General features: G+C 43.8%; 1 protein-coding gene across 1 annotated transcript in view; it reads left to right on the forward strand.

The window, feature by feature from the left end:
- The first annotated feature begins 1,954 nt into the window (after positions 1–1,954).
- UNC5D (unc-5 netrin receptor D) overlaps positions 1,955–26,638 on the forward strand; it is a 374,043-nt gene continuing 349,359 nt past the window's right edge. The window contains exon 1 of the mRNA XM_065584627.1: positions 1,955–2,026. The gene's annotated coding sequence lies outside the window, so the exon portion shown is untranslated. The remainder of the gene's footprint in view (positions 2,027–26,638) is intronic.

Below are 26,638 nucleotides of genomic sequence, written 5' to 3' on the forward strand. Positions count from 1 at the left end.
CACTTAAATACTTTCCTGATTCAGGAATGCTTTCCAGGATTGGGGCCCTAATCGGCAAAGCACTGTGTGAGCACAAGGGATGAAAGTCATTGTGTAAATCTGAGTCGGTATTGTATAAAAAAGAAGAGAACCTTTAGCTTCAAGAGCATTAAAAAATGAAACTGGGATTTTTTCCCCCCCTACATCTAGCTTGTCTTTGTCAGTGCTTGACCAACTGAACTAGCAAGTTAAGTGCACCTTGGTTCAATGGCTAGGCTGTTTTCTTTTTGATTCTTCAGTCTCACCGAAGGGCAAGCTCATTGTATGTTTCATTATCTAAAGATTACCTAAGCAAGTAGACTTGTAGAGACAGCAGAGACCATTTCTCACTAACCTGGACTCCAAGCGGCGACTTACCCACTGGAACCCTACATTTTGGGGGTAAATGGATTATATTTATGACTTGCCTCCTATTTACTTCACATTTTTCAGCAGAGACACGTCTCAGAGCTGAATTATGTTATTACAACAGAGTTAAAAAGATTGATTTCTTCAGGCAAACCAATTTATTTATCAAGTACTCCAACTCCCACTTATTAAAGTTCTCTTAGACCTATCATCAGGTCTGCTTGGGCTTTTCATATCACTACTAATCATAATGGGGCTGATTCTCAGTTACATTAAGGCCCCTTTACCTTGCTCTGGCTGCATAAAACTGCCCAAATGAGCTGGACACAGCTTCCTGGTAATGCCCTGAGTGGTGTAAGGGCCCTGCTGTCAGTCTCTAGGATAGAGGGGTATCAAGAGCAGGTGAGCGGGAAGCGGATGTGGATGATACACACTACGCCATGGCTATTTACTGAATGGTGGGGCCCAGGGGTAATGGGGTAAGTTACAGCAGCTCTGAGGTTGCTCTGGGGATCAGGCAGGGCCCAGAATATGAAGAGCACAGTTTACTTTACTTTAAATTTCCCTGCCCTCATGCCATTCTTGCCCCAATCACAGGAATGGGCAATCACAGTGTTTCTTGCACAAAGTTAGTGGCTGCAATTAACTGGAGACTCAGGAAAACCTTTGTGTGTGGGAATGAGAGTCCCTGATTTAGCTTTGAATTAGGGCTGTCAAGTGATTAAAAAATTAATCATGATTAATTTTGCTATTACACAATAAAATAAAATTTAAATATTTTTGGATGTTTTCTACAATTTCAAATATATTGAATTCAGTTATAACACAGAATGCAAAGTGTACAGTGCTCACTTTATAATTTTTTTATTACAAATATTTGCACCTGTAAAAAAACAAAAGAAAGTATTTTTCAGTTCACCTAATACAAGTATTGTAGTGCAATCTCTGTATCATCAAAGTTGAACTTACTTTTTGTACATAATTCTACATTTGTAACTGCATTCAAAAGTACAACAATGTGAAACTTTAGAGCAGGGGTCAGCAACCTGCAGCACACGTGCCAAAAGTGGCACGCGAGCTGATTTTGCCTGGCATGTGGCTGCCAGCCAGGGTCCCAGCCGCTGGCCCTGCTCAGCCTGCTGCCAGCTGAGTGAACAGAACCCCAGGCCGGCAGGAGGCTGAGCGGGGCCGGCGGCTGGGACCCCAGACCAGCAGCAGGAATGCCCCCCGGCTCCCCCCTCACCGCGCTCGGGTTCTGCGGCTCCCGGGAGCATGAGCCGCCAGGGCGTGGGGCCCTGAGCCTGCTGCGGGAGGGGTAGCAGCGGTGGCTCATGCTCCCAGGAGCTGCAGAGCCTGAGTGCGGCGAGGGGGGAGCCAGGGGGTGCACGGGGACCACCGCTCATATGCATCTGCTGCAGGAGCCCTCCGGGGGGGCACCGCGCTGCAGCCTGGGCAGGCGCGCTCCCCGGCTCCCCCCTCACCGCGCTCAGGTTCTGTGGCTCCCGGAAGTGTGAGCTGCTGCTGCCCCTCCAGGAACTCCGCCCTTCCCGCTGCCTCAGCACTCTGTAGGGGAGGGGCTGTGCGCCCGGCAGCGTGTTTTGCCTCCATGTGGAGCCAGCATCTGACCGGCATGGGCATGGTAAGAGGAGTCCTGGGGGGCAGTCAGGGGGGAGGGTTAGATGGATCGGGAGTTCTGAGGGTCCTGTCAGTGGCAGGGAGTGGTTGGATGGGGCCTGGGAGTCCTGGGGGTCTGTCTGGGGGTGTGGATAAGGGTTGGGGCAGTCAGGGGACAGGTAGGGGGTCAGGTCCTAGGGGGGCAGTTTTGGGGGGGGTCTCAGGCAGGGGCAGTCGGGGGACAAGGAGCAGGGAGGCTTAGGTAGAGGGTGGAGTTCTGGGGGGCAGTTAGGGGCAGGGTCCCAAGAGGGGGCAGTCAGGGGACAAGGAGCAGGTGGGGTTGGGGGTTCTGACTGGGGCAGTCGGGGTGGGAAGTGGGAAGGAGTGGATGGGGGCGGGGCTAGGGTAGGGCTCTCCCCTCTTTTTTGATTGTTGAAATATGGTAACCCTAGGCGAGGGGGGAGCCGAGGGGCACATGGGGACTGGTGCCCGCATACATCCACTGCAGGCTGCAGGAGCCCCTGGGGGGGCACCGGGCCGCAGCCTGGGCAGGAGGGGGGGCATGCCTTTGCAGGGCTGCTGCCCCCCTCTGCACCGCGCCGGCTCCGCCATGGCTGGGGCTTGCTGCTGCCACAAGTGGGACTCTGGCTCTCCAGTGCCTCCGGAAGGCAGCTCCTCCCTGCCGAGCTGCTGCAGCGGCCCAAGCCTGGCAAAGCCAGTGAGTGGACTCAAGGCAGGGGCCACCAGGGTGGGGAGGGGAGGGCTCGCAGGGGGGCTGTGCACCCTCCAGGGGAGTTCAGGAGGTGGGGAGGGGGGGAACATGGTCTGGAGAGCAGCCCCTGGGCACGGCTGGCCCCTGGGTAGGCTGGCCCCTGGGGTCTATAAAGGCTCGTTGGGATTTACCCCTCAATGAACCAATGTGCAGGGGGAGGGGCGCGCACGGTGGAAGATTCGCCTACGGTGCAAAATATCCTTGCACCAGCCCTGCCCCAGGGGGTGTGTGCATCCCAGGTTAAGAACCACTGCACTAAACTGATAAGATCTGCATTTTAATTTAATTTTAAATGAAGCTTCTTAAACATTTTAGAAAACTTGTTTACTTTACATACAACAATAGTTTATAGACTTATAGAGAGAGACCTTCTAAAAACATTAAAATGTATTACCGGCATGCGAAACCTTAAATTAGAGTGAATAAATGAAGACTCGGCACACCACTTCTGAAAGGTTGCCGACCCCTGCTTTAGAACCTACAAGTCCACTCAGTCCTACTTCTTGTTCAGCCAATTGCTAAGACAAACAAGTTTGTTTACATTTACGGGAGATACTGCTACCTGCTTATTTACAATATCACCTGAAAGTGAGAACAGGTGTTTGCATGACACTTTTGTAGATGGCATTGCAAGGTATTTACATGCCAGATATGCTAAACATTTGTATGCCCCTTCATGCTTCGGCCACCATTCCATAGGACATGCTTCCATGCTGATGACGCTCGTTAAAAAAACGTCAATTAAATCGTGACTGAACTCCTTGGGGGAGAATTGTATGGCTCCTGTTCTGTTTTACCCACACTCTGCCATATATTTTATGTTATAGCCGTCTCAGATGATGACCCAACACATGTTCGTTTTAAGAACACTTTCATAGCAGATTTCACAAAATGCGAAAGAAAGTACCGATGTGAGATTTCTAAAAATAGCTATAGCACTCGACCCAAGGTTTAAGAATCTGAAGTGCCGTCCAAAATCTGAGAGGGACGAGGTGTGGAGTATGCTTTCAGAAGTCTTAAAAGCGCAACACTCAGATGCGGAAACTATAGAACCTAAACCACCACCACCAAAAAAAAAAAAAAAAAACCCTTCTGCTGGTGGCATCTGACTCAGATGATGAAAACGAACATGCACTCTGCTTTGGATCATTATCGCGCAGAACCCATCATCAGCATGGATGCATGTCCTCTGGAATGGTGGTTGAAGTATAAAGGGACATGTGAATCTTTAGTGCATCTGGCATGTAAATGTCTTGCACACAGGCTATAACAGTGCCATGTGAATGCCTGTTCTCACTTTCAGGTGACATTGTAAACAAGGAGCAGGCACCATTATCTCCTGCAAATTGTAACCAAACTTGTTTGAGCACTTGGCTAAAGTAGGACTGAGTGGACTTGTAGGCTCTAAAGTTTTAAATTGTTTTGTTTTTTAATGCAGTTATGAAACAAAATCTACATTAGTAAGTTACGCTTTCATGATAAAGAGACTGTACTCCAGTTCTTGTATGAGGTGAAATGAAAAATACTATTTCTTTTGTTTATAACTTTTACGGGTGCAAATATTTGAAATAAAAAAATATAAAGCGAGCACTGTACACTTTGTATTGTGTTGTAACTGATTCAATATATTTGAATGTAGAAGAACATCCAAAAATATTTAATAAATTTCAATTGGTATTCTATTGTTTAACAGTGCACTTAATCACGATTATTTTTTTAAATTGTGATTAATTTGAGTTAAGTGTGTGAGTTAACTGTGATTAATCAACAGCCTTATTTTGAATTTAGAGTCTGAAAAAGACGAATTTTGAAGTGAAACTCAGCCCAGTCTACTGTGTCTTGCCCAGTTTGAGCTGGTCAATAGTCATTCAGAATCACTTTTTTTTTTTTCACATGGTTACCACCTGAAACTATAAATCTTTCATCAGCCTGGGTTCCCCTCAATACCAGGGCCAACTTCACCCAAAGGGTTGCAAAGAATTTTATAAGTTCATCCTGGTGTAAATCCATAGTCATCAGAGAGGAATTTGGCCCTCTATGTATTAGGGGTTGTAGTGGGGTGGAGACCGGCTCCTGCCTGAAAGGGCCTGAAACAGCCCTGGGAGAAGGCTGGTGGGTGGGAGCTGCTAAGCTGGGCTGATTGGGGAAGCAGCTGCAGCTGGGCCACGCCCCAGTCAGGCCTCAGCTGGCTCTATATAAGAGGCTGGGAGCCAGGAGCTCAAGAGTCTCTCTCTACCTTCAGAGAGAGAAGGGCTTGGCTGCAGGGAGCTAGACTAGGGTTACCATACGTCCGGTTTTTCCCGGACATGTCCGGCTTTTCGGCAATCAAACCCCTGTCCGGGGGGAATTGCCAAAAAGCCGAACATGTCCGGGAAAAATACTGTCCGGGCACTTTCCCTCCCGTGGCTGCTCTGCGAGTCCTCCCCTCTCAGACTTTGGCTCTGTTTAAGAGCCAAGCTGCCCGAGCCAGCGCTACCAGCTGCGGGCAGCCCCCCTTGCCTCTGGACCCCAGGCGCCAGCCGGGCACTTCTCCTCCATGGCTCCAGCTGCTCTGCTCCGGCGGCTGGGGTCCGGAGGCAAGGGGGGCTGCCCGAAGCCGGTAGCGCTGGCTCGGGCAGCTTGTTCTCTTAAACAGAGCCGAAGTCTGAGAGGGGAGGAACAGAGGCAGTTGGAGCCGGGGAGGAGAAGTGCCCGGCCGGCGGCTGGGGTCCGGAGGCAAGGGGGCTGCCCGAAGCCGGTAGCGCTCAGGCAGCTCGGCTCTTAAACAGAGCCGAAGAGTCAGGGGAGGAGCAGAGCCTCCGGCCGCGGCGGCTCTGCTCCTCCCCTGACTCTTCGGCTCTGTTTAAGAGCCCAGCGCTACGGGCTTCGGGCAGCCCCCATGCCTCCGGACCCTGCGCCGCCGGAGCCCGGGAGGGGAAGTGCCCGGCCGGGGGTGCAGGGTCCAGAGGCATGGGGGCTGCCCGAAGCCCAAGTGCTACCGGCTTCACGGTTTGCCGGGCAGCCTCGAGACCCTGCGCTCCCGGCTGGGCGCTTCCCCTCCTGGGCTTCAGCTGTGCTGGGGAAGCACCGGCCGGGGGCGCAGGGTCTGGGGGCTGCCCTGCAAACCGTGAAGCCGGTAGCGCTCGGGCAGCCCTTTTCGTGTGGCTGGGAGTGGGAGGGAGGAGGGGGCGGAGTTAGGGCGGGGTTGGAGTGGGGAAGGGGCGGAGTTGGGGCAGGGCTGGGGGTGGGGAAATGGGCGGGGCCAGGGTCCCGTGGAGGGTCCTCTTTTTTTATTTGTTACATATGGTAACCCTAAGCTAGACACAGAGTACCTGGGTGGAGCAGGGCTGGGGAAAGGCTGGGTAGCTCCAGCCTGGAAAGCCCCAGGCTGTGGCCTAGGAGAAGGCTAAGGGCTACTGGGGGTTGCAGAGGGCAGCCCAGGGCTAGGCTAAGGCAGCAGGTCCAAACCCAACCTTGCCAATGATGAGTGGCCTATACTGCAGTCTGCCCCAGAGAGTGGGGGCTAGTTGGTGACTGGCAGTGGCCTTATCCTGAGGTGAGGTGGGGTTAGTGGGTGGGGGTTCCCCTGGGAGGGGAGACCCAGCGTGTGTGGGTATTGCCAGGGGGCAGCACCCAGAGCAAGGGGCACCGGGGTCCTGGGAGGGACATGGAGGCCAGTGCAGACGAAGGCGGATCACTGGCCTGCAGAGGGCGCTCCAGAGGCTGGTGAGCTAATTCCCTGGACAACCAGCAGGAGGCACCGCAGGGGTGAGTCCGATCTCCTACAGGGGTCATTATATTTCCCATGTAGGAAATTATGCAGTTGAAACTGTAAAGGTAGCTTAAGTACCTGAATGTAATTAGTGGAGATGTAATTAGGTCACTAGTGCTACCATCCCCTCTGGTGTGAAGAAAGCCGGGGGATCTTTAAACATCACAAACTGCTTAGGATGGTGGGTTTTAGGACTTTTTATATAGGAAATTTGTCATGCAGCTTACAAATCAGGCATGTGTGTGCGTGTGCACATGGACAGGGGACTTACTTTTCATTAGGATGTCTATAGGGTGTGTAAAGGATTTTTATTACTGAAGTGCCACAAACATTTTCAACAGTTTGCAGAAACCGCGTGGCCTCCCCTGCTCCACAGTGGTTGATGCTATAATGCTAAGCCGGCAAAACTACATTTACAAAATGACTTTGATTAATTGATCTTCTATGTGGTTTAGTGTTTTGCTTTTTCTGCCATGTTCTATTTAATCAACTAAACAATGTACATGCAAAGAGTGTCGTCGGGCATTTCAAGGTATAGCACTGAGAGTGACAGATGTTTCCTAAGAGGGGAGGGTAGCAAGACAAAAGGATCCAGTTTGGGTGCCATTTGGTTTGAAATGAAGGAGAAAAAATTAAGAAAATAGGAATTGCAATCCAGGAGCAGACCAGAGGTCCCTCTCTCACAGTATCCTATTTCTGATAGTGGCCAGTATTAGCTGTTTCAGAAGGAGGTCCAAGCAGAGGATGGTCATTTGAAGGTGCTATTTTGAGCCTTTTATGATATTCTGTCAGGAACGTGTAAAACTAGGTACAGGTCTGTCGCATCTTACGCGCATTTAACATGCGCGATTTCAACTTTACGCAGTTGGCAAAAACAAAAACAAAACAAAAAAAGAGAAAATAACAATTTTAATACTATACCTGTAGTGCGGGCGATATCGCCCCTATTGAACTCAATGGAATTTTGGCTATACGCAGTTTTTGCTTTACGCGCTAACCATGGAACGGAACCCCCGCATAAGATGAGACACACCTGTAATTGTGATTTCAAAAATGAAACAGGAATGTAAAGTATTATGTAAGCAGTGCTCCCCTTCTGGGTCATTGTAGTACTGCACCTTCCAGGAGGGATTAGCAGTAAAAAAAATAACTCCACCACATCCTTGTTGTGCAGGGGGAAACCCTAAGCTCTACCATCCTTGAGAATGATACAACCTGCTCCCCACTCTCTAAAGCTCTGGCTAGCTCTGCTGGTGGTTCAGGAGGTGAGGATCACAGCCATGGCTCTATCACTTTGGAGGTCACTTTCACCTCCACACATCCTGCAGTCCCTCAAAAATCAGGGATGTGATTGTCCTTGAAGTGAGAGCAGATGGCTCCTTCTACCATCATCCCAATTGTAGAGTGGCTAGGGCTCTGTGCTGGGAGCCTGAGGACCTGGGTTCTATTGCTGGCTCTGAGCTTGTGTGTTACCTAGGTTGAGTCAGTTTACATTGTCTGTTCCTCTCTTTCCCCGCCCATCCTTTGTCTTGTCCAATTACACTATACACTTTTTAGGACAGAACTATTTGTTACCATGTGGCGGTGTAGTCCCTATCACAATAAGTCCTTGCTCGGGAGTACAAATAACAATAGCATATGGAGGAGAAGAAAGGAGGTGCCTTATTCTTAGAAAGCAGGGAGGGTTTTGCAGCAACAAGGAATGGCATGCAGCAGGGAGTGGAAGAAGGAGTCAAAGTAAGTTGTTGCAAAAGAGGAGACAGCAAGGAACAAGACTGAAGGAAGGATGGGCTTAAAAAATGTATCGGTTACAGAGAGTATTTTGGAACATATTAATTCACAACTCAGCCTGAAACAACAATGGGATCTGACAGAATGATTATTATAAATGTACTAATTATTGGTGAAGCATTAGTATCTGTGCACTATTATTTTTAGAGATAAGTCACATCTCATTCTCTTATTTTTATCAGGGATCTATTGTGCATCAGCATATATATATATATATATATATATATATATATATATATATATATATATAATAAAAAAACCCCACAAAATAACTGGAAGGGGTTAGAGCAGAGAGGAGATAATTTCTCTGTTAAAACTTGAGTCCAAAATGGAGAACAGCACAAGGGGGCACAATTCTCAGTAATGTCAATGTGAGTAATTTGTATCCTTCATGACGGGAAGAGGGTGGAGGGACAGAATTAGGCCCTTGGATTTTGCAACTGGGAGGAGGAGAAAAGCAAGAGCAATGTATAAACAAAAGTACATTAGGAACATAGGACTGAAGGAGTTTCCTGGATCATAGAGTCCAGTCCCCTGCTATCACTGGCAACCCTCTTGAATGGCAGCATCCCTGCTTTAAATTAACAACAAATACCCTTAATTATGCTCTCTCATGTGCTGAGATAGGTCATGTTCTAAAGTTTTTACAGCTCTTTCAAAACGTTTCTGTAATACTGTTTGCAAACCCACAGGATAGGACACCTAAACAGTTAGACAATAGAAAGGGATATTATGGACTGTAATTGTGTTTAATTGCTGCTTTCAAAGTATTCATGGGGAAAGAAAAAACTCTTTTATACTTCCAAACTTGATAGGAAAAGGCTACGTGTTTTTGAATCTCACTTTTTATGTACAGTGATATATAGTCCCTTTAGTCTGAGCAGTTACAGACTGTGGTGTGCATGGTACCCAAGAAAGGGTTAATTTGGAAAAGGTAGCTTCTGAAAGTTGCTTAAAAAAAAAAAAAAAAAAAAGTCCTGCCCTAAATGATCAGCCAATGAAAGCTTGTACTGACAATGTCTTTATTCTAACTTGGTATTTCATTGGCTGTGTATCATGTGATATTTTCCAGGACACTTGGAAGAGGGTGGTGTTTAGGGGGGAAGCTCAGCACTTTTTCACCACCATGTGTAGTTCAGCACCTATTTCTAAACCCATTTGTTTTTCTACCTTATCTCAAGACTCTCAATTACAGTTTTTCCAAAGAGAAAATGCACATATGCCTCAAATCCACCCTTTAGTTACTCTGATGCATGACACACCTGCTGGCACCTGATCTGGGCTAACAGTTCCTGTCCAGAGGTTGCCAAGGGAGCTTTTACCAACTCCTTCTCGGTGCGGGAAGAACCACAACTTCCTGCTTTGAATATTGAGATTTTCAGGGTAGATGGGCTCAATTAAATTACAGGTAAGTCCCCCACCCGCTTATCCTCCCAAAAGGCATGGAGGTGGTTGGTGTTTAACTAGCAACATTTACATTGTTCTCTACCCAGTGTAGTCATTTACAGCAGTGCAAAGGGAACGTAATGCGCTGCCAGATCAGAATTCAGGAAAGATTCTGAAAGTTTTTGGCCAAAACTTTTTTTTTTTTTCCAGCCAACAATGCAGATTCAGCTACACTCTTTTGCAAATTGTTTGAAATGACTTGACATTTAGGAATTTCATTCAATCGTATGAAAGGACCATTCAAAAATGTTTTTAAAAGCTCTAGAACAACAGTAGTCTGACTCAAAAGGGAACAATTTTTTTATTCAACCCCAAAGGTGTTTTTTTTTTCTTGACTTTTTTTCCTATTTGCTGAAAATTTTCAAAAAAATAATTTTCAGTTTCAATGTTTTGGAATTGCCAGCAAACCAAAAAAAAAAAAAAAAAAATCCACTATTCCCAGCTGTCCTGTGCAGTCTCTTTGACCTAGTATAGATAACCGCACAAGGTGAATGGTAATGGTGAATTGGATCCTAAATGTCTCAGCAAATTGGGGCCCGTATTTCAGATGGGCCTGTTTCAGACTGGCTGATTTTTTGCCCATCTCTTTTAAATAAATAAATGGCAAATGCAGAACTGATACCTGGCATGCCATGGGAAATAATAGCCCCTGTGGTAATCTGTACAGTTGTCTGAAAGCATTACGATGTCTTGCATATGCTTTGTGTGTGGCCAATATGTTTGCTCTGATTTAATCTGTAAAGTATTATGTGCCTTATAATTGGTGTCGGTCTTTGCTGGAAAATCTGAAAGGTTTGTCAGTGCTAAAGATGGGGGGGGGGGGGGGGGAAGGGTGGTTGGGAGGGAACCACCTTGTGGTTTGTGTCTCAGCAATAAGCTTCAAGTGTTTTATTGAGAATCCAGCATTTCTGTTAAGTAATTTCCCCAAGCAGCTGGGATTGAGTCCATGTTTTTAGTTATAATTAAATGATAAATCTTGGTGTGGACAGCATCCAATATAGACTATGTCAGTTCTGTTGAAGTGGAATAGGACACAAGATACATTTACCTAGGAAAATGATCCAGCTTTGGAGGACTATATTCTCATGTCAGAGGCTATTCACCAAGTAGTTGTCATTGAAGAATCAATAATAAAGAAGTCCTTCGTTTCTTGTAGTGTATCATCCACACTCTGCCTATATGTAATTTTCTTGAAATAGAGGATGGCTGCTACAGCACTTGACATTTTCATGTAGGTGTCAACTCCAAAGGGTATACTCACAGGCTGAGGGTGCCTGTTTATTATTGTTTGTTTGCAATATGCTATTGTGGAGAAAATTGAAAAAAATTATATGTTGACTGGTGAGGAGGTATTACTACTATTTATTTATTTTATATATTATGCTAGATGCACAGACAATCCCTGCCCCCAAGAGTTTACAATCTAAATAAACAAGACATAAAAATGGTGGACAGGGAAACAGGGGCACAGAGAGGAAAGGTGACTTGCTTCAAGATCTCAGCAGTTTAGTAGAAAAGCTGGGATTAGAACCCAGGTCTCCTGAGTCCCTGATCAGTACCCTACTCACTGGAACACAGTGCTAGAAATGAAATAAAAAAAAAAGTGGCGGGGGCGATAACAAAACCCCAAGAAAGACCTGATTTAAAAAATAAGTAATATTTAATCTCAGCAAGTACTTTAACAGATTGGCTACACTTTCATGAGGCTGTGGTGATATTTTGCACTTGCATAGGACTTTTGGTGTAAAGATATTTAATCTTTGTAAAGGATTTTATCAAGTCTTATAACAAGCCCCTTACGGTGGTATTTTCCCCTATTTTACAGGTAGTAAATTGAGGCACAAGAAGGTAAAGTGATTTATCCGTCTCATTCAGAGATTCAGTAGTGGAAAAGGGCAATAAAGAACTCTTGGAGACTGATTGTCCACCGCTTTCCTCCCTTGTTTAGTTGTTTATACTTTTGCAAAGTGGGTGTCTTTTGGGGTGTTTAAAAAAAAAAACACCTCTGAAAGACAAATGTTTTGTCATTCAATTGCCAGTATAGACATAGCCTAACATTCAGAGTTGGTAGCATTTTTACATGGTCTATGCACAGGTATAAAGGACTAATCAAGGGGTAAAGCAGTGGAGACTCAGATCCCAAAAGTTCTAGTTCCCATTTTTGTGCTCTAGCACTGGACACATTTATCTCCCTAATTACAGAAAAAAGTCTTGGAGATGTATTTACAATAATATTTCATTAATTAACTGAAACCCTGCCCTTGTTCTTCTCAGAACTGGACACTTTGGAATCTCTCTCTCTCTCTCTCTCTCCTTTGCTGAAGGGTTGAAGGTTGAAACATTTCTAGTAAGTTTATTTCTCTGTTTTAAAGTATTGTATCAGAGTTTAGAGCTGAAATTTGATCTGAGTTCAAGTTGAGATTTCAGCCACCCAAAGTCTTGGGTTGTGGGGGATGTTGCTGATGTGTGTTTTTTATACTTGTATATTCAGGTCTAGACCTGGTCAAAACACGCTAACACTTTTCTGTGGGAAATGTAAAAACAACACATGCTCTTTGTTTAGTTTTTCAAACCAGTTTTTGATTTAAAAAGAAGAAATTCAGTTTTTGGTAAATAAAATTGGTGGTTGTGGCTTTTTTGTCAAAAACCCAGAACAATTTAAAATATCTGTTGGAAAAATTATTTTTAATTAGTTTTGGTAAAAAATAGCTTTTGATGGAAATATTTCGATCAGCTGTCTCCAAGACATAACATTTGACAACAAACTACATATACTGGTAGGTCAGTGAGTTTTTCCTGGTAAAATATTTTAATTAAAATAAGGAAACACCAACAAATGTATTGCTTTCAGAATTTCTTAAGTCTAAGAATATGAGCTTTGGCCTAAAAAAAGGGATGGGGGAGTCATTCAAGAGAGGTGGGCTAGATGGAAATCTGTCCATTGGTCAAAAGTAGAGAGAGAACAATAAAATCAAAAACACTAGTGCTCTTGTTTGTGGAGATTGTCTGTCTGCAAACATTGTACAGCACCTAGCACAATGGAGTCCTGATCCATGATTAGAGCTGCTAGGCACTTTTGCAATACAAATAAATAATAGTATTAATAATAATGGTGCTTCCAAGAATTAAAATAATTATGGAGCAGAGATATAATAATAATAATACCTAGCGCTTGTATAGTATTTTTCATGAGTAGATTTCAGAGCACTTTACGAAGGAGTTCAGTTATCATTCTCCCTCTTTTACAGACAAAAAAACTGAGGCATAGAGAAGTGAAGTGACCTGCCCAAGGTCACCTAGCAGGCTAATAGTAAAACCAAGAATAGAACCCAAGTTTCCAGAGTCCCAGTCCAGTGCTGTATCCACTAGACAACACTGCCTCCTAGCAGGTGACTGCTAGCCTAATATGGTCAGTGAAAAGTAGCTACCACATCTCCAGTAGCTGAAGGAACAAGTTCTAAGATGTTCAGTCATATCAGCCCCAAGGTGCTTTTAATTATTGAATTACCAACTCTCTCCTCCAGGGAGAGAATCCATTATTTCCTATTTGTGTTACTTTAGAGCAACATCTCATATATAATAAATAACAAAATATGAATAATCCTATCCATGGCATAAGACAGTAAGAAAATGCCTACTAATTATGCTTGTTTTAGAGGCACAGATACTCCATAGCATCAGCCACTTAATACAAACCATTGAGAAAAGTATACCTATCTGACTGATAAAGGGGAAAAATAAGGTGACTCTTCTAATATAAGGAATTCAGAAGAGCCCTTCAGTGCAATGGAAATGGGAGAATGTGTTTGCATGAGAGACTGAGGATCTTGCAACTGCTGGTCTCTACTTCATCACTAAATAGTTCGCATAAATAGAGTATAATGGAGTGGTGGTTGGTAGTGCACAGAAACAGCACCTCCATTGTGGACTGCCTGGTCCCTACTAACACTAACCAATACTGTGTTGTGCTTTTATACCTATATTTTGTCATTCTGGGGCTGGGCCTTTAAATCTGGGGCAGAGAGGCAGCTGTACTTCTGAAGTGGCCATTTTGGAATTGAGTGGTATTTGCTGAGCCACCTAGGGTGACTAGGGGTACGTCTACACTTACCGGAGGGTCCGGCGGCAGGCAATCGATGTTCTGGGATCGATTTATCGCGTCTGGTTTAGATCGATCCCGGAAGTGCTCGCCGTCGCCGTCGACGCCGGTACTCCAGCTCGGTGAGAGGAGTACGCGGCATCGACGGGGGAGCCTCCCTGCCGCGTCTGGACCCGCGGTAAGTTCGGACTAAGGTACTTCGAATTCAGCTACGTTATTAACGTAGCTGAATTTGCGTACCTTAGTCCGAAGTGGGGGGTTAGTGGGGACCAGGCCTTAATGTCCTGATTTTATAGGGACAGTCCTGATTTTTGGGTCTTTTTCTTATATAGGCTCCTATTATCCCCCACTCCCTGTCCCGATTTTTCATATTTGCTGTCTGGTCACCCTAGAGCCACCCTCACTTCCAGCTGGTGAATGTCTTCAGTTCCTACATTATTTCTAAGGCAATTCACACTCTGAATCTGAATAGTAATATTTTACACCCATCTTGTGCGGGTTTCTACAACAGTATCAAGTATAAGGCAGCTGAGAATCAGACCTGTGGGCTTTATTACCATTATTCCTGCTGACTTGCTATTCAGGGAGGATAATTCTCATTCACATAAAGTACCTTTCAGGGGATCTCTAAGCACCTCTCAAACATAAAAGTATGCTGAGAAGTTCTTAATAATATATGTTTTAAAAAATTTCCTTGCCTATCTTGGAATTGAGAAGTTGAATAAAAATGAAATATTTTTTTTTAGATTTTGCTTGTAAGCGCTTTAGGGCATGGAGTGCCTTGTTCTATCTACTGTGCCTAACACAATGGAGTCTTGCTCCCTGATTAGGGCTTCTAATGGCTGCTGTAATGGAAATAAGAGTTTCTATAAATCTAACTTATTTTTCACTAGACTGGGCTACATTTTGATTCCCTTGAAGTCCATGGCAAAAACTTTCCTTGACTTTAGTGGCTGTAGCATTTGATTTTCTTTGTTTACTTGTTTGCTTTTTTCATGGCTTGAAAAAGAAATTAGACCAGTCAATTTCATTTTGTTTGATAATCATTTTCTAGTGAAGTTCTCATTAAGATTTTTAGGCACCCGCAATATTTTGGTTGTAAACCCTTCCGGGACAATGTTTGTTGGTTTTTAAAAGAAAACTATTTCCACTGGAATATTTTTTAAAATTTTTATAGGCATTTTTTGTAGCTTTTATAAAATCTGCTTTAAAAAATAAGTCATGTTTGATGCGACAATGCTCCTGTAGAACACTTGTAAGCTTTCCTCTGCCCCCAAAGTAGATGATAGATTTATAGTGACTGTAGTACCTATTACTGAAATGCGTCCACTTCTGAGGTGGGATGTAGCAGCTGTTTAACTGTAACTAGCAACACATTGTGCGTATTTAAAATGGGAATAGTGAAGACACTGAATGCTGCTGTAAAAAGGTAATCTCTCCACCTTGTGGTGCAGGACAGAACAACAAGGTTTTGTTTGGGGTCACACAGCTCAGCTGGCTGTTCTGCCTTTTGGTGTAGTCCTGGTGTCTTGCTGACATGACTCCTTGGGATGGAAGAAAACTACCACAATGGTCTTCTGTGCCTTGCCACAGGGTTGTTTCAAACAGGTCTAAGAGATTGAAAACATGTTTATCTATCTAGCTAAGCATTTGTATCACACTCACCTGTGTGTTGTCATTGTCTTACTGCACCAATTTTGAAGCAAGAATATAATGGTGTTAACAGTGGAATTATGAGTTGGTCCTGAACCACAAAGCTTGAACTGAGATTCAAACTTCCCCAAACTTCATGGATTTTCATACTAATCCCTGAAGTAGTAATGTTTTGCAGAATATGGGTATTTTAGTCTGGCCTGAGGGACAGCCCAGCTTAGTGGAATTGGAAGTTAGGAATTCTTGCGTTTTCAATCCAGAACTATTGGCTATTGAGTGATTTTGGACAAGCCACTTCACATCTCTAGTATTCAGCTTTCTCCTCTGTGAAACTGACATCGTGATACTGACCCACTGTATAGAGTTGCTGAGCAGATCTCCTAATGTGTACAAAGCACTTCAAGGAGGTCAAGCACTGAACAGCATGAATGCTAGTATTGTTATTGTACAGGAGTGAAAGACCAGCTGCAGATTAAGTTCCTGATCCTGCAAACACTTACTCGTGTGAGTAGTCACACTGAACCCTACGGAACTACTTGTGTAAGTGGGAACTAATTTCACAATTAAGAGTTTGCAAGATCACACCTAAACGAATAGTGTGGAATAGCTGACATTCTACACATAATATTGGAACCTGATCTTGAGAGGTTTGAGCATGTACAAGTCCCGTTAAAATTAAAGGGAACTGCAAGTGTTCAGCAACTCCTAGGGTTAGGCCTTTAGTCTGTTCAGTTGCCCAGGCTAAAGCTTTGTTAAGAAAAAGACATCTATCTCCCTTACTGAGATCACAGCAGGGGCTTCTGATTAGAATAGTGTTATAATGGCCAGTGTCTGTCGAATCATTAGTGAAAGTACCCTAGTTCATTAAGCATTCAAAGCAATCAGGAGGTTAAATCAGACAGAACAAACACCAGTGGCTGATGTGTATGTATTAAAGTGCGGCAGAGGAGGTGGTGTCTCTTGTGGACAGAGAGTGGCAGGACTGGTAATTTTGTGAATTGTATCATTAATAAAATATATTTTATTCTATTTGATTCTGACTTTGGAAGGTTCCTGTAAGATTATTACATTTTTTAAGCATCAGAATTTTTTTTCTAACGGCTTTACCCAAGGCTAAGTTGAGATCTAATACAAAATTCAAAAAGGCTCTGCAGAAATGCGATTAAAATTTTAACTTTATGTTCTTTTTGGCGATTTAAAAGCTATGGAAGCAAAGCTGTACAAGCTAAAGGGAATTTAATTGTAAGATTCCTGTGATCAGTAATAGAGAGAATGTCCTACCTGAAGTGTGTTCTCTGCTAGGTATATTCTTTTGCATGCTAGTATTTTTTTTTTTTAAATCACTTCATTTGTTACAGGGTTTTTTAATACTTGATCCTTTTATTACATTTCTTTTTGTGTTTAGCTATTATGATTTAAGCAAATAAGATTCATCATCGGTCTCTCAAAAGCACCAATAAGCCAGCAATCTTAAGGTCCACTTATAAGGAGAAATCCTCCATAAAGCATGCCTCTGCTGTGATGCAAATGTAGTGCTGACATCTAAGAGCAGCAAGCTGGGACTGCTTTTATGAAGATTTGTTGGCCAACCTGCTGGCCAACACACTGGGGATGGACCTATGGACCACCCGAGCTTAGTGTTAGCTGATACAGCTTGAGCTAAAGCTCTGTAACCTGGGCCTGTAATAATTCATCTCCACAGTGGATCAGACGGTAACGCATGTTCCCCATATTCCTGTTACCTTATCCTTCCTATATCCGTTTGATTGTTTCCCTTGTTGGTCTGGTCATTCATTATCTTTAGACTGGGAATGGGCACCAGGGGACGGATCACTTGATGATTACCTGTTATGTTCATCCCTTCGGGGGCACCGGGCACTGGCCACTGTCGAAAGACAGGATACTAGGCTAGATGGACCTTTGGCCTGACCCTGTATGGCCGTTCTTATGACTGAGAGCTCTCTGGGGCTGGATTTGTCATAGCAGGTGCCATCTTTTCATAACCGCTCCTTGTACAAAGGGGTCTGATCTTGGTTGTACCATAATACAAATAACATTTCCTAACTGGTGTAAACATTTTAGTTCCACTGAATTCACTGACAGGCTTGCAGAGACATAGCACAAAGCCTATGTACCCCTTAAGCCTTGTTTTGATGGTGTCAGTGGGATTTAAGTGTGTATAGTACTTGTGCTGCTATCTGAACAGGGGTGAATTTCATCCATAGAAAGGATGACATCTTTAATAGAGGGAATACCTTTCCAAGCCAGCTGTCTGCTTGGGAACTGCTCTGTTCAATGATATGTAGCTTATGTATATGATTCCTAAATTGAAATCAGTATGGCAGAAGGGACATCAAGGCAAAATGGTCTAAACTGAGGGAGTGCTGCATGACTACATCAGTTGCTGAGACACCAGTCAGGGATGTGGTACTCCTTGGTGGGCATATGGCAGCATTGCCAGAATCAGGAGAAGACTAGTTAAGATGAAAGCCAATCTCAGGGTCAACTAAGTTCCCACAGGCCCTTGCACTGAGCACATGCATTACCACAGCATTTCAATTAGCACTGTTGCCTGAAAAGGGCAGGAACCACCCCACATCCCCCAGCAATGGAGATGGAAGTTTCTTCAATCATTCACCCCGTCACCATCCCCAATTCGCAAGCCAGCTACATTAATAACCCTGTAATTCTATGGAGATAAGAGAGAGAGATAGATATCTCACACACAATCTTCCTACTGTATTTTCCACTCCATGCATCTGATGAAGTGGGTTTTAGCCCACAAAAGCTTATGCCCAAATAAATTTTTTTAGTCTCTAAGGTGCCACAAGGACTCCTCATTGTTTTTGCTGATCTAGACTAACACTGCTACCACTCTGAAACCTGTAATTATATGGTGACTTGTAGTATCTTATTCAGCTACTAGATGTCTTTGGATTTTTCCCTGATAGGGTGTATTCCCTGGTAAACAGGGGAGACAAAGACAGAACTCAAGCTGGGTGGAAGCCTGTTTGTGTCATAGTTGTATCTGTTTTCTTTAATAAAGCCTTCTATTTAAGGACCACGATTCCATATATTATGGCAACCCCTTTGTCAGCAGCTTACCCACCCTTTAGAGCTAATAAACAATACCTTGAAACATGCTGAACTTTCTAGAAAGAAACTGGCCTCCAATTTCTTTTGGGAGGATTTTTCCTTCTGATGAATACAGCTGTTCGTGACATCTGAAAAGTGAATCCATGGCCGCATCGCTCATTCAGTAAGATCTATAAATGTCTCCATAGGTTTACTGCATGTTAACTCTTATGCTATTCTAATTTATAATTCAATTTTTATAAAACCCAGGGAAAAATGTTTCTTGCAGGCTCTTAGGCTTTAATGCTCTCATATACTATTTTTAATACACCACAGACACACATATTTAAATGCCTGCTATGGTGATGTCCTGAGGGGATTACCTGTGTCAGCGGTTCTTTATGATAACCAAAAAATAAATAACTAAAAATTCAGAAACTCTCACATCTCTGTGAAATTATTCCATGGGGAAGCATCTCTTAGGTGATGTCTGCACTACGGGTACTACAGCACCATAGCTATGCAGGAATAACCCTGCACTGTAGAGCCAGTCTACAGCGAAGGAAGGGGTTTTTCTGTCACTGTCAGAACAACATCTCCCTCAGCTATGTGGACAAAAGCAGTTCTTCCATTGACCTAGCTACAGGTTTAAAACAAAGAAAAGGAAGTATTTCTTCACTTAAAGCATAGTCAACCTGTGGAACTCCTTGCCAGAGACTGTTGTGAAGGCCCAGACTGTAACAGGGTTAAAAAAAGAACTAGATAAGTTCATGGAGGATAGGTCCATCAACGGCTATTGGCAGGGATGGTGTCCCTAGCCTGTTTGCCAGAAGCTGGGAATGAGCGACGGGACAGATCACTTGATGATTACACTGCTCTACAGCCAAAATGCTTCTGAAATAAATGTAGTCAAACTTTACTAATTCTGGGTCGCTGAGAACAAAAATGATGCTTAAAATTGTTGATTGGCTCTAGTTTTCAAGATATGTATTGGGTCAGTATATACGACCCTTGACTTGGGAATGGCGGAGGATAAATGAGTTATAAAGGGAAGGGATCTGAATTTAAACCAGAAATGACTAAAATACATCTTTGACTGGATCTATGAATAAATCTATGACTGGGTTTGGATAGTACTTGCTTTTTAGGCAAAACAATGAATGATGCAATCTGAAGCTAGTATTGCATCATACATGATATGAATTGCATCATGTTATTCCCAGAAGTCATGGGTGATGCATACATCACTCTGCTGAACAAATTGCCCTATATCAGCTCTAGAAATCATACAGTGTCGTGCTCTCTTATTTGTCAGTGTTTGATTTTTGCAAAGGGACACGTTTCTGTTTAGCCAAAGTGAGCAGAGATGCCTCATACTTGTGTGAACAGTGCAGATAACTTCTGCTATGTTTGTGGTGAAGTGACTTTTGCATCACAAAAGCACAGTATAACCACCATGGTTAAGAGATCCTATCACCTTTATTTTGGCTGCAAAATTGGAGATCAGGACAAGAGGTGGGCCCCACACATATGCTGCAACACTTGTGCAACAAATCTTCGCCAGTGGTTGAACAGGAAAAGGAAATCTATGCCTTTTGCAATGCCAATGATTTGGAGAGAGCCAACAGATCATACCAGCAATTGTTACTTCCGCATGGTGCCTCCAGTTGGGAAAGGTGTGTCAAAGAAGAAAAAGTGGACTGTGCATTATCCAAACATTCCATCAGCTATACGCCCAGTACCCCATGGAGAAGGACTGCCGGTTCCTGATGCACCAGAATCATTCTCACTTGAGTCAGATGAGGAAGAGGATGAAACTTCTGGTCCTGAACCATCAATGTCACAGGACCCACATTTTCTCCCATCCTCCTCCTCTGAACCACACCTCCTAACACAAGGTGAACTGAATGGCCTTACTCATAGACTCATAGACTTTAAGGTCAGAAGGGACCATTATGATCATCTGGTCTGACCCCCTGCATGCTGCAGGCCATAAAACCGTCCCTACCCCTTCCCTGGACTCTGCTGTTGAAGTCCCCAATCCTGTGTTTTAGTGACTTCAATCGGCAGAGACCCTCCTGCTAGTGATCCCTGCCCCATGCTGCGGAGGAAGGCGAAAAACCTCCAGAGGCTCAGCCAATCTACCCTGGAGGAAAATTCCTTCCCGACCCCAAATATGGCGATCAGTAAGACCCCGAGCATATAGGCAAGAGTCTCTAGCCTGACCCCTGTTAGCCATTAAACTATTTACCTACCATTGCTTGGTTTTCCTTGACTACTATGCTTTACCATTAAACCATTCCCTCCATAAATTTATCTAACTTAATCTTAAAGCCAGACAGGTCTGTCGCCCCCACCGTTTCCCTCGGAAGGCTGTTCCAATATTTCACCCCTCTGACGGTCAGAAACCTTCGTCTAATTTCAAGCCTGAACTTCCCCACGACCAGTTTATATCCATTCGTTCTCGTGTCCACATTAGTACTAAGCTGGAATAATTCCTCTCCCTCCCTTGTATTGATCCCTCTAATATATTTAAAGATAGCAATCATATCCCCCCCTCAGCCTTCGCTTTGTCAGACTAAACAACCCAAGCTCCTCTAGTCTCCTTTCATACGACAGGTTTTCCATTCCTCTGATCATCCTAGTTGCCCTTCTCTGCACCCGTTCCAGTTTGAGTTCATCTTTTTTAAACATGGGAGACCAGAACTGCACACAGTACTCCAAATGAGGTCTCACCAGCGCCTTGTACAACGGAAGCAGGACCTCCTTTTCCCTACTAGATATACCTCGCCTAATGCATCCCAAGACAGCATTGGCTTTTTTCACCGCCACGTCACATTGTCAACTCATAGTCATCCTGCGGTCTACAAGGACCCCTAGGTCCTTCTCCTCTTCCGTTACTTCTAACCAATGCGTCCCCATCTTGTAACTAAAATTGTTATTAGTCATCCCCAAATGCATCACCTTACACTTTTCACTATTAAATTTCATCCTATTTCTGATACTCCAATTCACAAGCTCATTCAAGTCTCCCTGCAGAATATCCCTATCCTCCTCCGAATTTACAACGCCTCCCACCTTCGTATCATCTGCAAACTTTATCAGCCCACTCCTGCAATCGGTTCCGAGGTCAGTTATAAATAGATTAAATAAAATGGGTCCCAAAACTGAACCTTGAGGCACTCCACTAGTAACCTCCCTCCAACCTGACAGTTCACCCTTTAATACGACCCGCTGCATTCTCCCCATTAACCAATTCCTTATCCACCTCTGGATTTTCATATCGATCCCCATGTTTTTCAGTTTAACCAATAATTCCTCATGGGGTACAGTATCAAACGCTTTACTGAAATCGAGGTATATTAGGTCCACCGCATTTCCCTTATCTAATAAGTCCATTACTTTCTCAAAGAAGGAGATCAGATTCGTTTGGCACGATCTACCTTTCGTAAAACCATGTTGTAATTTATCGCAATTGCCATTAAGCTCCAGGTCCTCAACTAGTTTCTCTTTCAGAATTTTCTCTAACACCTTGCACACTACAGATGTTAAACTAACAGGCCTGTAGTTACCCGGATCACTTTTTTCCCTTTCTTGAAAATAGGAACCACATTAGCTATTCTCCAGTCTAACGGGACCACCCCCCGAGTTTACAGATTCATTAAATATTATCGCTAATGGGCCTGCTATTTCCCGCGCCAATTCCTTCAATATTCTTGGATGAAGATCGTCCGGTCCTCCCGACTTAGCCCCATTAAGGCGTTCAAGTTTTGTTTCTACCTCGGATACGGTAATCCCCCATCCTGAATGCCCCTCTGTAATGGTGCTAGTATCCCTAATACTTTCATTGGCCTCATTAAACACTGATGCAAAAAATTCATTGAGATATTGCGCCATGCCTAGATTGTCTTTAATCTCCTCTCCGGCAATAGTCTTCAGTGGTCCCACTTCTTCTTTCTTTGCTTTCTTCCTATTTATATGGCTGTAAAACCTCTTACTATTGCTTTTAATTCCCCTCGCTAGGTCCAACTCTACACGGCCTTTGGCCTTTCTCACTCTATCTCTACATTCTCTGACTTCACTAAGGTAAGTTTCCTTACTGATCCCTCCCCTCTTCCACTCTTTGTACGCTTTCTGTTTTTTCCTAATCGCCCCTTTGAGTCGGTCGCTCATCCAGCTCGGTCTAAATCTCTTGCTTAGTAATCTTTTTCCCTTTTTTGGGATACAGGCCTCCGACAGCTCATGCATCTTTAACTTGAAGTAATCCCAGGCTTCTTCTGCCTTTAGATCCATTAATATGTTTGCCCAATCCACTTCCCTTACCAGTCCCCTTAATTTGTTAAAATTGGCCTTTTTAAAATTATAAACCCTAGTCTTTGACTTAATTCTGTTACTCCTTCCATGTAGTTTAAACCGAATTAGCTCATGATCACTGGAGCCCAAATTGTCCCCTACTACCACTTCCTCAACGAGGTCCTCACTACTTACCAGAATCAAATCTAAAATGCCCCCCCCCCTCGTCGGTTCAGCTACCACTTGATGAAAGAATTGATCAGCAAGCACATCTAGGAACATCTGAGCCCTATTATTGCTACTAGCGTTTGTTCCCCAATCTATATCCGGGAAGTTAAAGTCCCCCATAATTACACAGTTTCTATTAGTAATTACTTCTCTAAACACATTAAATAGTTCCTTATCCATATCCTGGGTCGATCCCGGCAGTCTATAGCACACCCCAAGCACTATCCCCGGAGAGGCTCTAGTAGTCCTTGTCAGGGATTTGGAACTACCCAAGAGTAAGGCAGAGCTGTTGGGCTCCAGACTACAGCAGTGGAATCTCCTGGCAGGTGATGTTAGGGTTTCCATGTTCCGTGACCGTCAAAAGGATCTTGTCCCATTCTTCTTCATGGAAGGTGATCTTGTAGCCTGCAACAACATCAATGGTGTGATGGCAGCCCTCAACATCGTTCACGATGCAGATGAGTGGAGACTGTTCATTGATTCATCGAAGACGAGTCTTAAAGCTGTTTTACTGCATAATGGCAATGTTTTGCCATCAATTCCAGTTGGTCATGCAGTCCATATGAAGGAAACCTATGACAACATGAAACAACTTTTGAGGTGCATAAACTATGACCAACATCAGTGGCAGCTTTATGGTGATTTGAAGGTTGTTGCTCTCTTGCTTGGTCTGCAGACTGGATACACAAAGTACTGCTGTTTTCTCTGCGAATGGGATAGTCATGCCAGAGATTCCAACTACATCAAGAAAGATTGACCACTCCGACAGTCATTGGAGCCTGGGAGGAAAAGTGTTCAGCATCCACCACTTGTTGAATCAAGGAAGATTTTGTTACCACCCTTACACATCAAGCTGGGTCTGATGAAGAACTTTGTCAAGGCCATTGACAAAACAGAAGCAGCTTTCAAGTACCTCCATGGAAAATTTCCAAGGTTAAGTGAAGCTAAGATAAAGGAAGGTGTCTTTGTTGGTCCTCAGATTCGTGAACTTCTTCGAGATGATGCATTTGACCATGCACTGAGTGGCAAGGAAAAGACGGCATGGAAAGCCTTCCAGTTAGTGGCAATAAATGTTCTTGGAAACAACAAGGCAGACAACTACAGGTTGTTGGTGGAAAACCTCCTCAAGGCATACAAAAGCCTTGGTTGCAACATGTCACTAAAGATACGTTTTTTTGCACTCTCATCTAGATTTTTTTCCACTGAACTGCGGAGCAGTGAGCGGCGAGTGATTTCACCAGGACGTTGCAACAATGGAGAAACGCTATCAGGGCAAATGGAGCCCATCAATGCTTGCAGACTATTGCTGGACAGTGACAAGAGATGCTCCATTTAATGAATACAAGAGACAAGCCAAGAAGCGCCGAGTAGACACTGAATACGACTAAACTATGTATGTAATAGTTTTTTGCCTTTTGTTTCAGAATAAATTTTATTTATATAACCCTTTTGCTGATTTTTAAAGTGTTACATAAACAGGACAGGTGAAATATTATCATGTAAAGCAACCATAAACACATGAAAAGACCTAGGTTTACAATTTATGATTAAAACTCTACCTACACAATATACATAGACATAAAATGTAAAAACTTAAATATCTTAGAAACAGTAGCCAATCAGTTGTTTTAATTGTCATATTTGAATTCAGCACATCAAAATACATAATAAATAGCACATTTTATCTCTGAAGCAGACGACTTCTCAAAAGTTGTAGACCAGTGTTACCTGTTCTGTTCATTCCCTCTGGGGCACCTGGCATTGGCCACTGTGGGAAGACAGGACACTGGGCTGGATGGACCTTTGGTCTCACCCAATATGGTCATTCTTATGGTCATTCTTACACCAGGAGTTAAGTTACTATGGCACTCAAGGAGTGTGCTTTCTTCACAGCTCTGAGCACTGTAGCTATGTCAAGTTTTAAGTGCAGACCAGACATTATACTAGTTTTATTTCTGATGGTAACCACTGTAAATGTATGTATAATCTTATCGGCTGCTGAAAGCTACCTCATGAAAACTTTATGTACTGGTGTGGAAACTCATTCCTGATGGAATGAGAAGTATATACCATTTTTGTTTTGTTTTTTGTGAAAATGTGTTTTCCTGAAGTCAGCCCTGGTTAATCGTGCTGGAAGGGCAGTCCTAGAGATTGTAGGCTTGTGTTTATCCCCAGAAATGGGTCCACCAGCCAGCAGTGCCACAGATTGACCCTCCCCTAATTCCTAACAAACTTTGCCAAAGCATACCTCAGTTCTGAGCTGGAGGGAATGCTTCTAGGGTTGAGTATAGAGTTATTTATATTGAGGTAGCATCCAGAATGTGATCTGGTCTTTCCAAACACAGAGGAAGATGCAGTCCTTACCCCAAATAGCATTCACTCTGTACTGCTACTCAGTCCTTGGCCTGTCAGTCAAGGTGACTAATGAGAACACTAATTAGTGCTTGTTATGATCCTTTTTTTTGTTTGTTTTTGTTTTTTTAGTTTTTCGAACACTTGCATACTAAAAACTAGGCTCAAACCCCCCAGCTCACTTCACAGGTGCGAAGGATGCTGAAAAGCATCAGAATGTAATAACTTTTAGTCCTCACTAGTTTATGGCCAACTGAAGATGAAAAGTCCAATCTCTCTCTCAAATGTGGCATCTGCAAAGCAACATTCTATAGATACAGTTGTAGGTCCGTAAACCATGTCAAGGCCTTCTCTGTGACATTGGAGATATAATCCAATTTACCTTGAAAACCATATTTGGAGCACTGCATTAAGAGGTGTTCGATGTTTTGGATGTTTCATGAAGGGGAGTCTTTAATTTTCCATTTGAGTCCAGTAGCTGCATCTTCCATGGTTTATTCAGATGCGGGTGAGTGTAGTCCAAAGTCTGCATGGCAGGTTGAAACCAAGAGAGCAGCTTATTGGGTGAGTAATAATGTGCCTATTTGGAATAGATGAGGTCCAGACAATTTGCCAATCCCTGGCTGGGTCCAGAGACATGAGGTGATCACGTGTGGTTCATAGGGGTTTTCATGATGTCCGGTATTGCTGAGGTATGTTATCCATAAGCTGCTGGATGGAAAGTTCTGGGTAGTCTTCGGTGCATCTAAGTTCTCGTGCTGTGGCTATATCTTGACAGATACCTGAAGGTTTGATGTTTGATAATGGAGAGAGCCATGGTAGAGATATTGGTTTTTCAAGTCCCTGTGATGATTCCCATGGTCTGAGTCAGCTGCCTATCGACAAGTTGGGTATGGCAGCTGCTTGTTCACACCAGTGCACAGTACTCTGCAACTGAATACACCAGGCCCAAGGCCGATGTTTGTAGCACCGGGGCAGTTTATCCCCAGCTTGTATAAAAAGTTCCACAGCTGTTGGCATTAGCTTTCACTGGCAGCCTAGTGGCAATAGTAAGAAAAGATGCAATAATATCCTATGACAAACCACCCTGAGCCATGCAGTCGATGAACACTAAGGATGAAACTGACTCCTCTCAAATTCCAAGAAAACGGTATACAAATGAAATTTCCCCTTGGGT

This window comes from Chrysemys picta, chromosome 2 (assembly GCF_011386835.1).
Source record: "Chrysemys picta bellii isolate R12L10 chromosome 2, ASM1138683v2, whole genome shotgun sequence".
Lineage (NCBI taxonomy): Eukaryota > Metazoa > Chordata > Testudines > Emydidae > Chrysemys > Chrysemys picta.